Source organism: Podarcis melisellensis (assembly GCF_964234715.1).
Source record: "Podarcis melisellensis genome assembly, chromosome: 2".
NCBI classification, from domain to species: Eukaryota; Metazoa; Chordata; class Lepidosauria; order Squamata; family Lacertidae; genus Podarcis; species Podarcis melisellensis.
In genome coordinates this window covers 88,138,909-88,151,182 of record NC_138529.1, presented here as the reverse complement: position 1 = coordinate 88,151,182, position 12,274 = coordinate 88,138,909, and positions in this window count along the sequence as shown.

Sequence of the window (12,274 nt, the reverse complement as noted above, 5' to 3'; positions counted from 1 at the left end):
CTTGTTTCATGAAAAAAATCTTGAGGCACACCACCATTAGAAAATGTTTAAAAAATTAACTCTGTGCCTATATTGACTATATATAAAGTAACTCTCTTTAATAGGAATCAAATAAACACAAAGAAAGTATTTTATAATTACTTTATTATGAAATAGTAAGTAAACAGAAATATGAAAAATTATAAAATACTTTATTCAGTGCGCAACCTGGGCCTGTTTGGCTGAACACAAAGCTGATATTCTGGCTGGAATCGAAGAAAGACACACACGTAGCTCTTCGTCAACAGCTCTCAGTCTCTCTCTGTATTTAGTTTTTATAGCAATCATGCTCACAGATATGTGGTGGAAAATGGGAGCAATGTCAAAATAGCTTTGTTTGCCAGAAGGGGGAACTCCTTGGCAGTTTCCAACCAAAAACTGTCCAAAGGTAGATCAGCAAATCTTAGCTTGAAACCACGATTTTGTCTCAGTTCAGTTAGTTCCTCCTGCTCCTGTAAAGTCATGTCCTTTCCACCAACTGATGCTGAGCTATAAGGGTCCCTAACCCAGTCAAGGCATTCAGTGGAGACTGAAGAGAAATAAAATGACAACTTCCCCTCGAGAGTTTTTAAATGTTTACCTATTATCTCACACAGTGCAGCAGTGTGAACACCTTGCTATTGCTTGGTGAGTGTGAACATTTCAAGATTGCCACTTTCCACGTTGTCAGGGTTTCAGGGAGAGAAGAGCAGATGGGGGAGGAGACAGAGAGCGAGGGGGAAGAATCCCAGAGAGATGAGGAGGAGGATGACGATGACCAAAGGTCGTCCATGAGTCTGTCCAGTGAGTCAGAGGACTCCCAAAAGGGAGCCCCCCTGGTCAGACCAAAGGGAGGCCAAGGGGGAAACAGTGAGGAGCAGGGGAGCGAAGGGAGAAGCCCCAGTGGGAGTTGGACACCGGAGCCGGCTTCTCAGCCGGAACGGAGTGAAGGGGGTGGAGTTACCAGTGTGTCAGAGGGAGCAGAGCAAGAAGGAGACAGGGGAAGGAGATCGGAGCAGGACGCTCAGCCGGAGGGGGTGGAGAGTAGCACCGGGAGCAGTGTAGCGGTCGAGAGAAAGGTCAGAAGCAACGTACGCGCGCCAAGTTCAAATGTAGAGGCGCGCGGAAGTGAGGAGAGCCCTGGGGAGGAGCCCGGCCCCAAAGCGAGAAGGAGGGGGGCAGAGGCATCAGAGGATTCAGCCTCGGGCGAGTCCCGGCGAGGGGGAACCCAGGGGGGCAGAAAGACCCTGCGGAAAAGGAAGGAGAGGAAGAGGTGGTCCAGCACAAGCCTCTTAAATTGCTGCCGAGGCGGTACGGATTCAGAGGGGACTTCAGCGGTCTAACGTTACAGACGTAGAGTCACAAAGATGGAATGTAAACGCAACCATGATCTTCAATAAAGACTTTCTGTAAATAAAGCGGATTGGAGTTGGGTCTCTTGTGAGCTGGGACCAGACGGGTGGCTCTGACAGTAAGTCCCCTCTCCAGAACGCAAAATTTTTTTTTTTTTGCAAAGCTCACCAACGGGAGCAGCCATGAGCGCGGAGGAACAGCTGCTTACGCTGAGGAATCAGGTTACCGAACTCACAGCTGCAGTCATTGCATCGCAGAAGAAGAATGACGAACTGGACAAGGCTTGCCAGGACCTGCGAACAAGGTGGGAGCAGGCAAGCAGGGCAGGGGTCCCGGGTTCCAGATCAGAGGGAGTTGCACTTGGACGGCGGGGGGGCGCCCTAGTTACGCACTTTAATGGCAACCTGCAAGACTACCCTAACTTCAGGGCAGACGTCGTGTATGCACTGCATTTGCTCCGTCATGATTTTAAAGATGAGGAGGAGAGAGTGGGGTTCATAATTTCGCATCTGCATGGGGAGGCCAGAGCTTGGTTGCGCAATTTGTGGCGCGAAGATGGCCCTGCCCGCCGCAATTCTGATGAATTTATTAAAGCGATGGATGCTTGTTTCCAGTCCTCTGTGGATGTGGATATTGCTCGTAGACAGATGCACGGACTGCGGCAAGGCAAAGCCACTGTACGTCAATATCATTCCAAATTCTTTGCATTACTAACTGCGTTGGGCTGGGAGAAGGATAGTAAACCCGTCAGAGATCTTTTCTGGGAAGGTCTTAGCCCCCCCGTCAAGGATGAGATCGCCAGAGGAGATAGACCCCAGACCTAGAAGACGTAGTGCAACGGGCTTTGGCTATCGGAATACGACATGAGGGACGCCCGTGGCACGAGGGGGAGGGACCCCAGGCGCGTGCACCAGCGAGAACCCCCCCTTTTGTCCCCAGGGACTTCAGCCAGACGCACCCCTCGCCCTTGGGGAGGCAAGGAGAAGAGCCGATGGAAATTGGTGGTGCTAGGGCTCAGACACCATCCAGAGCCCCTGTTTCCGGTGCAGTGAAGGCGAAGCCTCCTAGAGGGACCAGGAAATGTTACATCTGTGACAGTGCACAGCATATGGCGAAAGAGTGCCCCCAGAGGCTCCAAAAACACACTGCAGCTCTAGCAACAGTGGCAGCGGAAGTGGTGCAAAGAGAGCAGCCTCAGGGAAACGACAGTGCCTGGCTGGAAGCGGAGCTACTGGGGCTCAGCCAGGCGGATCTGTAGAACAGTCCCCAGCACCCTTACAACGCACAGACCCTTTACCACCCAAACCAGCAGTGCAACTCACTGCGACCCTTCAGCTGCCAAATGGACAATCCCTGGAAGTTCCCATCACGATTGATTCAGGGAGCAATGCGGATTTTGTGGGAATACAATTTGTCAAGCAGCATAGCATAGCGCTCCTGCCTGCAACGACGCCTCTGAACGTGGTCACAGTGGACGGCAGGAAATTGCTGGGAGGGCAAGTTGTGCAGCAGACGCCTCCCATGGTGATGCAGATTGGAAATCATCGAGAAGTCATTAGCTTCAATGTCACCCACCTGTCAGACACGCCCATTGTGTTAGGCATGAGTTGGCTGGAGAGGCATAGTCCCGCTGTAGCGTGGTACCAGCGGCAAATCACCTTCTGCTCATCGTATTGGGCTCAGCATTGCATCCAAACCAATCAGGAGGAAGGAGCTGAGCAGCAACTGCACCTGGGCATGGTGCAGGCAGTGCCTCACAAGTACGAGGGATTCTTGGAGGTTTTCTGCGAGAAAGAAGCTGACAAGTTGCCGCCTCACAGGCCTTACGACTGTGCGATCGACCTGGTGCCAGGGGCGCAGCTGCCAACTGCAAAGCTGTATTCCATGTCTGAGGACGAGATGCAAGAGCTCAGAGAGTTCATAGAGCATAATCTGAAGCGCGGGTTCATCCGGGAATCCAAAGCAGTGGGAGGCAGTCCTGTTTTCTTTGTGAAGAAGAAAGACACGCCCCAAAAAAGACTCATTGTGGACTATAGATTCATAAACAGACTGACTAAGCCCAAGGCCTTTCCCATGCCCAAGATTGACGACCTCCTAGCGACCGTTAGGAAGGGTAAGATCTTCACCAAGTTGGATTTGCGTGGAGCGTACAACCTCATCCGCATCCGGAAGGGCGATGAGTGGAAGACTGCCATGTTCACGCCTCTAGGCACGTATGAATACAGAGTTATGCCGTTTGGTCTCCAAAATGGCAGCCACGTTTTCCAAGCATTTATGCATCACGTGTTGGCGGGACTCCTCTACAAGAAGTGTGTATGTTTTCTCGACGACATCCTGATTTTCTCGGAATCGCCGGAAGCTCACGAGAAGGATGTAAAGGAGGTCCTACAGAGGTTGCGGGAGCACAGGCTGTACGCCAAGTTGGAGAAGTGCCAGTTTGATGTGACGGAGGTGGATTTCCTTGGCTACAAGCTGTCCGACGAGGGGCTGGCCATGGACAGAGTCAAGGTCCAAGCGGTGTTGGACTGGAAGAGCCCACGCAATCAGAAGGAAGTCCAGAGATTCATCGGATTTGCCAATTTTTATCGCAAATTCATCAAAGGTTTTGCAAATGAGACGGCAGCAATCACGGACACCCTCAGTTCCAAGAAGAAGAAGTTCGCTTGGACGGAACAGGCAGAGCGCTCTTTTCGGAAGCTTAAAAGCCTCTTCGCCTCCGAGGAGCAGCTACTGCACGTGAATCCCGGCAGGCCCATGCGGGTGGAAACCGACACATCAGACAGAGCGGTTGGAGCCGTCCTTCTGCAGGAGGATCCGCAAGGCAATTGGAGGCCGGGCGCCTTCTACTCCCGGAAGCTCAGCAAGACGGAGCGGAACTACACCATATGGGACAGGGAGCTGTTGGCCATTCATGCAGCTTTCAAAGCGTGGCGACACTTCCTCATAGGAGCCAAGCACACAGTGCAGGTCCGCACGGATCACAAGAACTTAGAGTATTGGCGAACGGCAAAGCTGCAGACCCAAAGACACATGCGCTGGGCAGAATTCTTTGCGGATTTCGACTTCAAAATAGAATACATCCCGGGGGACTCCAATGTTATAGCAGACGCACTCTCCAGGAAACCGCAATACCTTGAGGAGACGACACCAATTGCAGCGAAGCACATTTTCGCACCGCAGGCGTGGGCGTGCGCTGCCATCGCAGTCGACCTGGACGCGGTGCGACGCGCGTTGCAAGTGGATCAATTTGCACAGTCCAAGATGGAGGAGCTGCGCAGCGGGTCGCAAAGAGACGATGAGTTCCAGTTGCGGGACGGACTCTTAACTCGCAAGGGTGCCCTCTACGTGCCAAACGACGAACTTCGCGCAAAGGTTCTGCAGCAATTGCACGACGCCCCCAGTGCGGGCCACTTCGGCAAGGAGAAGACAATAGAATTAGTGGCCAGGGACTTTTGGTGGCCCCAGATGCGGGGAGAGGTGGCGGATTACGTCGCCAGGTGTGACACCTGTCAGAGGTCCAAACCAGTACACCAGAAGCCGGCGGGATTGCTGGAACCGCTGGAAACGCCGCAGCAGCCGTGGGAGAGGGTAGCACTGGACTTTGTTACTGACCTGCCCAGCTCCAGGGGCAAGACGGCGGTGCTGGTGGTTGTGGACTTGTTCACCAAGATGGCGCACTTCATTCCTTGTGCCAAGGTGGCGACGGCAGAACAGACCGCCAAACTCTTCATCGACCACGTGTTCAGAGTGCATGGACTACCGCAGTCCGTCCTGTCCGACAGGGGGCGCCAATTTGTTTCCAACTTCTGGCAGAAGCTTCTGGGTATCCTGCACGTCAAGATCGACCTAGCGTCGGCGAGACATCCACAGACCAACGGCCAAGCAGAGAGGGTCAACGCGATCATGCAGCAGTACCTGAGGTGTTACGCCAATCAGCGACCCGCAGCGTGGGTGGACTACCTGCCGATGGCTGAGTTTGCCTACAACAACACGAAGCACGCATCGACCGGGGTGACGCCGTTCTTCGCGAACAATGGCCGTCATCCCAGAACCTTTCCGAGGCTTATAGCACCAGGAGAGGGGGTGCCTCAAGAGGCCGACCAGTTCGCAGCAGAGTTGCAAGAGGTGCACGAGGAGCTGCGGAGACATTTGGAGCTGGCCAAACAAGCCTATAAGGTGCAGGCGGACAAACACAGAAGGGCGGGAGAGGACATCCAGGTGGGGGACTGGGTATGGTTAGCGGCCCAAGCGATGCCAGCCAGATCGTTAGCCAAGAAGAAGCTAGGACACAGGCAGCTAGGACCATACCAAGTTGAGGCTAGGATCAATCCTGTAGCATTTCGCCTGGCCCTTCCAGAAGGCTCCAGAGTGCACCCGGTCTTTCATAGGTCGGTGCTCACTCCCTACAAGGCCCCGCACAGGTTTCAAGAGTCAGAAACAGTACCAGACCCACGCAAAGGGTCACCCAAGAGGGGGGGGGGTCGCCTAGGGCCGAACCCCTCAACGAGGTCACAGAGATACTGGACTCGAGATGGGGGGAAGAGGGGGTTGAATACTTTCTCGCCAGAGAGGGCACCCCAGCCACTGCCAATAGTTGGGTGCCGGGCTACGCGTTAGACGAACCCCTTTTGAAGGAAGAGTTCCATGCACTTTTCCCACATAGACCCATGCCAGCTGAGTACTTTGATGACTGGCTTTTCACACCCACATTGTCAGATAGCACGTTCAGGGGTTTCTCTTCCCCCGAGGAAAGAACACCAGAATCAAGCCCGCCCAGGGGATCGTGCTCGGGGGTGGACACGGAAACCCCTTATTGGTGGGAGGAGCAACCAGAGGAGGAATGGCGTAAGAGGTGGATGATGGGTCCTTGGCGGGCAGCACCAGAGGAAGTAGCAATGGAAGAAGAGACTGAGATGGCTTTGGGTGAAGAACCCGAGTTCGAACACACATACACAGAACTGCCAGCAGAGAACATTGACGTAGACGACCTGTATCCTGAGCCTACCCCCGAAGAGCCGCAGTTTCCACAACCGGCACCCGCCGAGCGGGAGGGGGGAAGGGGGGGCTTCGAGGGGGGGATGGATGTCAGGGTTTCAGGGAGAGAAGAGCAGATGGGGGAGGAGACAGAGAGCGAGGGGGAAGAATCCCAGAGAGATGAGGAGGAGGATGACGATGACCAAAGGTCGTCCATGAGTCTGTCCAGTGAGTCAGAGGACTCCCAAAAGGGAGCCCCCCTGGTCAGACCAAAGGGAGGCCAAGGGGGAAACAGTGAGGAGCAGGGGAGCGAAGGGAGAAGCCCCAGTGGGAGTTGGACACCGGAGCCGGCTTCTCAGCCGGAACGGAGTGAAGGGGGTGGAGTTACCAGTGTGTCAGAGGGAGCAGAGCAAGAAGGAGACAGGGGAAGGAGATCGGAGCAGGACGCTCAGCCGGAGGGGGTGGAGAGTAGCACCGGGAGCAGTGTAGCGGTTGAGAGAAAGGTCAGAAGCAACGTACGCGCGCCAAGTTCAAATGTAGAGGCGCGCGGAAGTGAGGAGAGCCCTGGGGAGGAGCCCGGCCCCAAAGCGAGAAGGAGGGGGGCAGAGGCATCAGAGGATTCAGCCTCGGGTGAGTCCCGGCGAGGGGGAACCCAGGGGGGCAGAAAGACCCTGCGGAAAAGGAAGGAGAGGAAGAGGTGGTCCAGCACAAGCCTCTTAAATTGGTGCCGAGGCGGTACGGATTCAGAGGGGACTTCAGCGGTCTAACGATACAGACGTAGAGTCACAAAGATGGAATGTAAACGCAACCATGATCTTCAATAAAGACTTTCTGTAAATAAAGCGGATTGGAGTTGGGTCTCTTGTGAGCTGGGACCAGACGGGTGGCTCTGACACACGTGTTGATGCCAGAGTTGCACCTTTGAACGGAATCCATTTATTTTATCTGTACTTGTAAGCAGGTTTTCATTTCGGCCTTGCATTCGTGTGTTCAGTTCATTCAGATGATGAAATATATCTGCCAGGTTCAGCAACGTGATAGCTAGCTTTAAGACCTCTTTCATTTACCTTTGAGGTTTGTCTCATGAAAGTTGCCTGTTTCTCCGTGTTTTCACGCAGGCGAACAAAATAGTCCGCATTCTTGTTTTGAAGTGAAGGGTGTTTCGTTTGGAGATGGCGTTTAAGTTTGCTTGGGACCATAGCACTGTTGGCTAGCTTTTCACCACACACCACGCACAGTGGAGTTGGTTGGTTTGCATCTCCGGTGAAAGTAAATCCAAATGAAATATAGCTTTCGCTATATTGCCTTGTGCCAGAGAATTTGCTTGAGCTAACCATCTTTGCTTTCTTTTCATGCCCACTCATACTTGGGCTCTCATCTGGCTCCAAATTTTGTTCAGAGTCCAGTTCTTTTCTTTTCAAAAACTTTTCCATCACTGCAGTATCCGGCCATCCAATTGCCACTGACAAACGGATACAGACCCCTTTTTTTTACAGCACAGCTCGCACAAATGTACACGGAACACCCTTTTCGAATTAAAACACACAGTCTCACGAGAGCAAGGAGCAGCGATTTTATATTTTACAAAAAGAAGTCGCTAGTCCTCATGGTGACAGGGTGGAAAATATTTAAAAGCAGAAGCACCTTGAGGAAGGTGGAGCCATATCACATCCCAGCAGGAGGCCTAAATTGGTGGAACGCTCAGGCCCCGCCTATTCAAAGAGGACTATTAATTTGGAGAGCTGCTATCTTCCAAACTGTGAGACGACGAGGCAAAAGGGGAGCCCTGAATGGAACTTTGCGCTTATGTCTCAACGCCGGTCTCGCGCTGCCGCATCCCGCGCTCTCAAGGACCCGGGAGGAGGAAGGCGTGAAGGGAATCCCGAAGGCGCGAAAACCTCGCGCATGCGCAGGCCTTCCGCCTGCGACAGCCCAGTAGGCCGGCCGAAGCGAGCGGCGATGGGATGTGGGAGGGAGCTCGCTCACCGCCCCGTGTGTGCTCGCCGCCGCCGCCCCGCCTCTCGCCGCCCGACTCGCCCGCCTCCCTCCCACGGCACACCAGGCAACGTCTCGCGGCACACTAGTGTGCCGCGGAACACCGGTTGGGAAACACTGATCTAGTCTCTGGAAACTTGGTATAACATGAAATAATAATAGGTGTAAATGTATGATGCAAACTACTAAGAATTATAAATAGCTTTATTAATATGAAATTAAGTGTTATAACCTGTACAATGCATTTTTATATAATATCAATATCACCATAGTACTCTACGCTGTTCATTGGGACAGCAGACCTTTGTATCCTCTTACACTTAGTGAGTGTAAAAGACAATATTTCTAGTAATATGTCACATTCATAAATAATACCAATACTAGACACGGCTGTAGATCAAAAAATTATTTAACAGGACTAATTATATTAATGCATCTACCCAATACCCATTAAACTGTATAATTTTATCATGATTCATTGTATACTGTGTATAGAAACAGTACACAAACATGATCTTAATTACAATACTTTCCTTGTCTTTGCCAAAGCCAAGTCACTGATTATATCAACAAGGTACCACTGTATATAAAAATGAACAAACCAGTGATATTTTAAGGGAGCAGTCAAGCAGGCGGGCCCATTACTTAATTCATAGGCGCCTACACAACACAAAACACTGTTGCTGTATGTAGGTTTTATTTTATTTGGTTTTTATCTTATATTTTGGAAATGTGCATCCAGGTGTTTTTTTCCTTTAAATTTTTTGGGGGCCCCCAAGAGAGTGGGGCCTTAAGCTATAGCTTGTTTAGCTTATATGTAAATCTGGCACTGATGGTGACAGGTGGGTGCCCCTCCCCCCCCCATCATAGATCCTGGCTATGTCTATGTGTAGTGTTATTATTGCATAGGTAAGGTGCAGCAGAGATGCGAGTGGCGTTGTGGGTTAAACCACAGAGCCTAGAACTTGCTGATCAGCGATTCGAATCCCCGCGACTGGGTGAGCTCCCGTTGCTCGGTCCCTGCTCCTGCCAACCTAGCAGTTCGAAAGCACGTCAAAGTGCAAGTAGGTAAATAGGTACCGCTCCAGCGGGAAGGTAAACGGCATTTCCGTGTGCTGCTCTGGTTCGCCAGAAGCGGCTTAGTCATGCTGGCCAAATGACCCAGAAGCTGTACGCTGGCTCCCTTGGCCAATAAAGCGAGATGAGCGCCATAAACTCAGAGTCGTCCGCAACTGGACCTAATGGTCAGGGGTCCCTTTACCTTTAAGGTGCAGTAGGGCTGAACCGCTGGCCTTCCCCTCCCCCAACATGTGCCTCCTTGGCCCAAACTCCTTCGTGCCTGGGCATTCAGCATGATGCCCTCAAGGGATGCCTACATAGGTGCACGTTGGGATCCTCAGCTATGTGGAGTTGATGAAGAGGAGACAGCTGCATGGAGGAGCAGAATAGGATTTAGGTGAATCCCGGATTACATATTTCCGAATTGGGAGGGCACCAAACTGCAAACAGAAAATTCAACGGTTGTACGAAGAAGAAACACGATCTTGTCAGGAGTTTACATGCAAGTTGCATTTTCATAATGGGGGTTGTATTCTACAACTATACATAAAAATTATACTACATGTCATGGATTTTCTTTCTGTAGTATATTTTGATGATATTGCTATGTGATCAATATACATGCATCTAGATTCAGGCAGCTAGCCATGTTGGTCTGACACAGTCGAACTAAATAAATAAATAATAAAATAAAATATTGATTAATGACCAGTAGCCCCTTAGAGACCAATTAAGTTTGTTCTGGGTAGTATACATGCAGAAAAGCATACTCTTCAATATATGGTATTATATGTTAATAGAAGACAGCATGCTAATAATCCTGACATTAACTTCTTTTTTGACCAGCTTTGCTTGCTGATGTTTGTCAGTGTGGGATCAATGTTGAGTTTTTAGTGGCGGGCCAGGATGATGTGTCTGCTACTGAGAATTGCCTCATTCCAGGAAAACTCAGGATTTGCCAGATAACCCACAATAGTAAGTCTCACTGAGTTCAGTGAGTACATTTGCCACAACTAACATGTTCTTAAGTAGACAACCTACTTTAAATCAATTTATGTTCTTTCTTGTGAAAGGTGTGCCTCTTTCCTTGGCACGTTTACAAAGAAGCAAGTCTCTCTTGGCTAAGTGGAACTTATTTCGCACAGACTTGCAGACTTAGACACAGCTAACTTTAGATGGATAAGACAAACATTATTCTTTGAAAGGCAGAGTAAGCATGACAATAATTTCCACCCCTTCAGCAAGCTCCCCGTGAGCAGAAGCAACCCATCTATGAGAAGTGTCCAGGGCTTTTTTCAGGCAGAAAATGCCTCTCAGGTAGGCTCCAGGAGTGGGGTGAGAGACCTGACCAGTCTCAGCAACAATCTTGCCATACACAACTCTTAAAACAGCATTTTGAATCATTTTACTGCATTGCCGTTATCAATTTGTTGTTGCTGTTGTCTAGGCCGAATGTGGGAACTGTATGCTGATTATTTCTCAAAGCAAGCATCTGCCAAACACATGTCAACACATATTTTAATAAGAATTAACAATGTGCTTTTAATTGTCAGTTTCATTTTGCAAATGGGCACTCTTCCTATACTAGGAGCTGCAAAATCAGACCCGGCTATGATGTCTTTCCCACATCCAGGAGACTGATGCTTCCTCCCCTCACCTCAGGCAACTCATCCCCACTATGCACCATCTGCAGGTTAAAAGGCCTACCCAAGAAATCAAAGTGACATTGTTGCCTGAGCCCTGCAAAACTCTGAGATGGGTCCAGAGTTTCAAGATCAGGCTACTTCAGTTCAGACCATTTTGGACCAGAGTCATGATATTTTGGAGGTGGTCTGTATATCTAAAAAAAGACCAATAGGCTGCTTCACCTTGGAATTTCATCTTTGTCCCAAAGAAATGCCTGGTCAGTTGCCCTCATGTCCTGCTATTGGGCTTCCCAGAGGTATTCAGTTAGGCACTGAAGCTTTTGCCAAAGGGCATGGCAACCATTTACCTAGTGCTTCTTATTGTCACCTCCGCAGGTGACAATCCTCTATGCCACTATTCTTCCACTTGTGTCCATTAAGGTGAGTCACAAAAGCAGAAGTATATTAATATTTGTTTTAAAATATATTTTTGGACTTAACGCGTGAGTCCCAAGTCTGAAAAGAGTAGTGTGAGACCACAACAACAAGTGTTTTGTGCCCTCAGCAGTTCATGAACTCAAAGAATAAAGTTATAAAATTCACTTTCTGTTCTCGCTGAAGTTCCTCAAAAGATTACTGGAAATACTTGTGATATATGTTACACAATCTGTGCATGAATGATAACTAATGTTGTTTTCAAGGGAAGAGACCAATATTAGCACTGAACAACATAAGGTGTTGGATGGTTCAAATCTGCATTTGATATTATCTGAAGAAGCAATTCTGTTAAGGCAGCTCTTCTTTATTATTAACAAAGTTGACAAAGAAATGGACATTACCAGAGCAAGAGATGTTATATGGACAGAAATTATGTGTTTAATACACTATCCATGTGTTGTTGTTGTTGTTGTTGTTGTTGTTTAGTCGTTTAGTCGTGTCCGACTCTTCATGACCCCATGGACCAGAGTACGCCAGGCACTCCTGTCTTCCACTGCCTCCCACAATTTGGTCAGACTCATGTTTGTAGCTTTGAGAACACTGTCCAACCATCTCGTCCTCTGTCATCCCCTTCTCCTTGCGCCCTCCATCTTTCCCAACATCAGGGTGTTTTCCAGGGAGTCTTCTCTTCTCATGAGGTGGCCAAAGTACTACAAGTATGGAAGTAATGGTAGAGTCGCCTCCATGCTTGCTATTGATACAATTGAGTTGACACTCATTGGTGACAGATCTAGCAGTACATAAAAGAATCC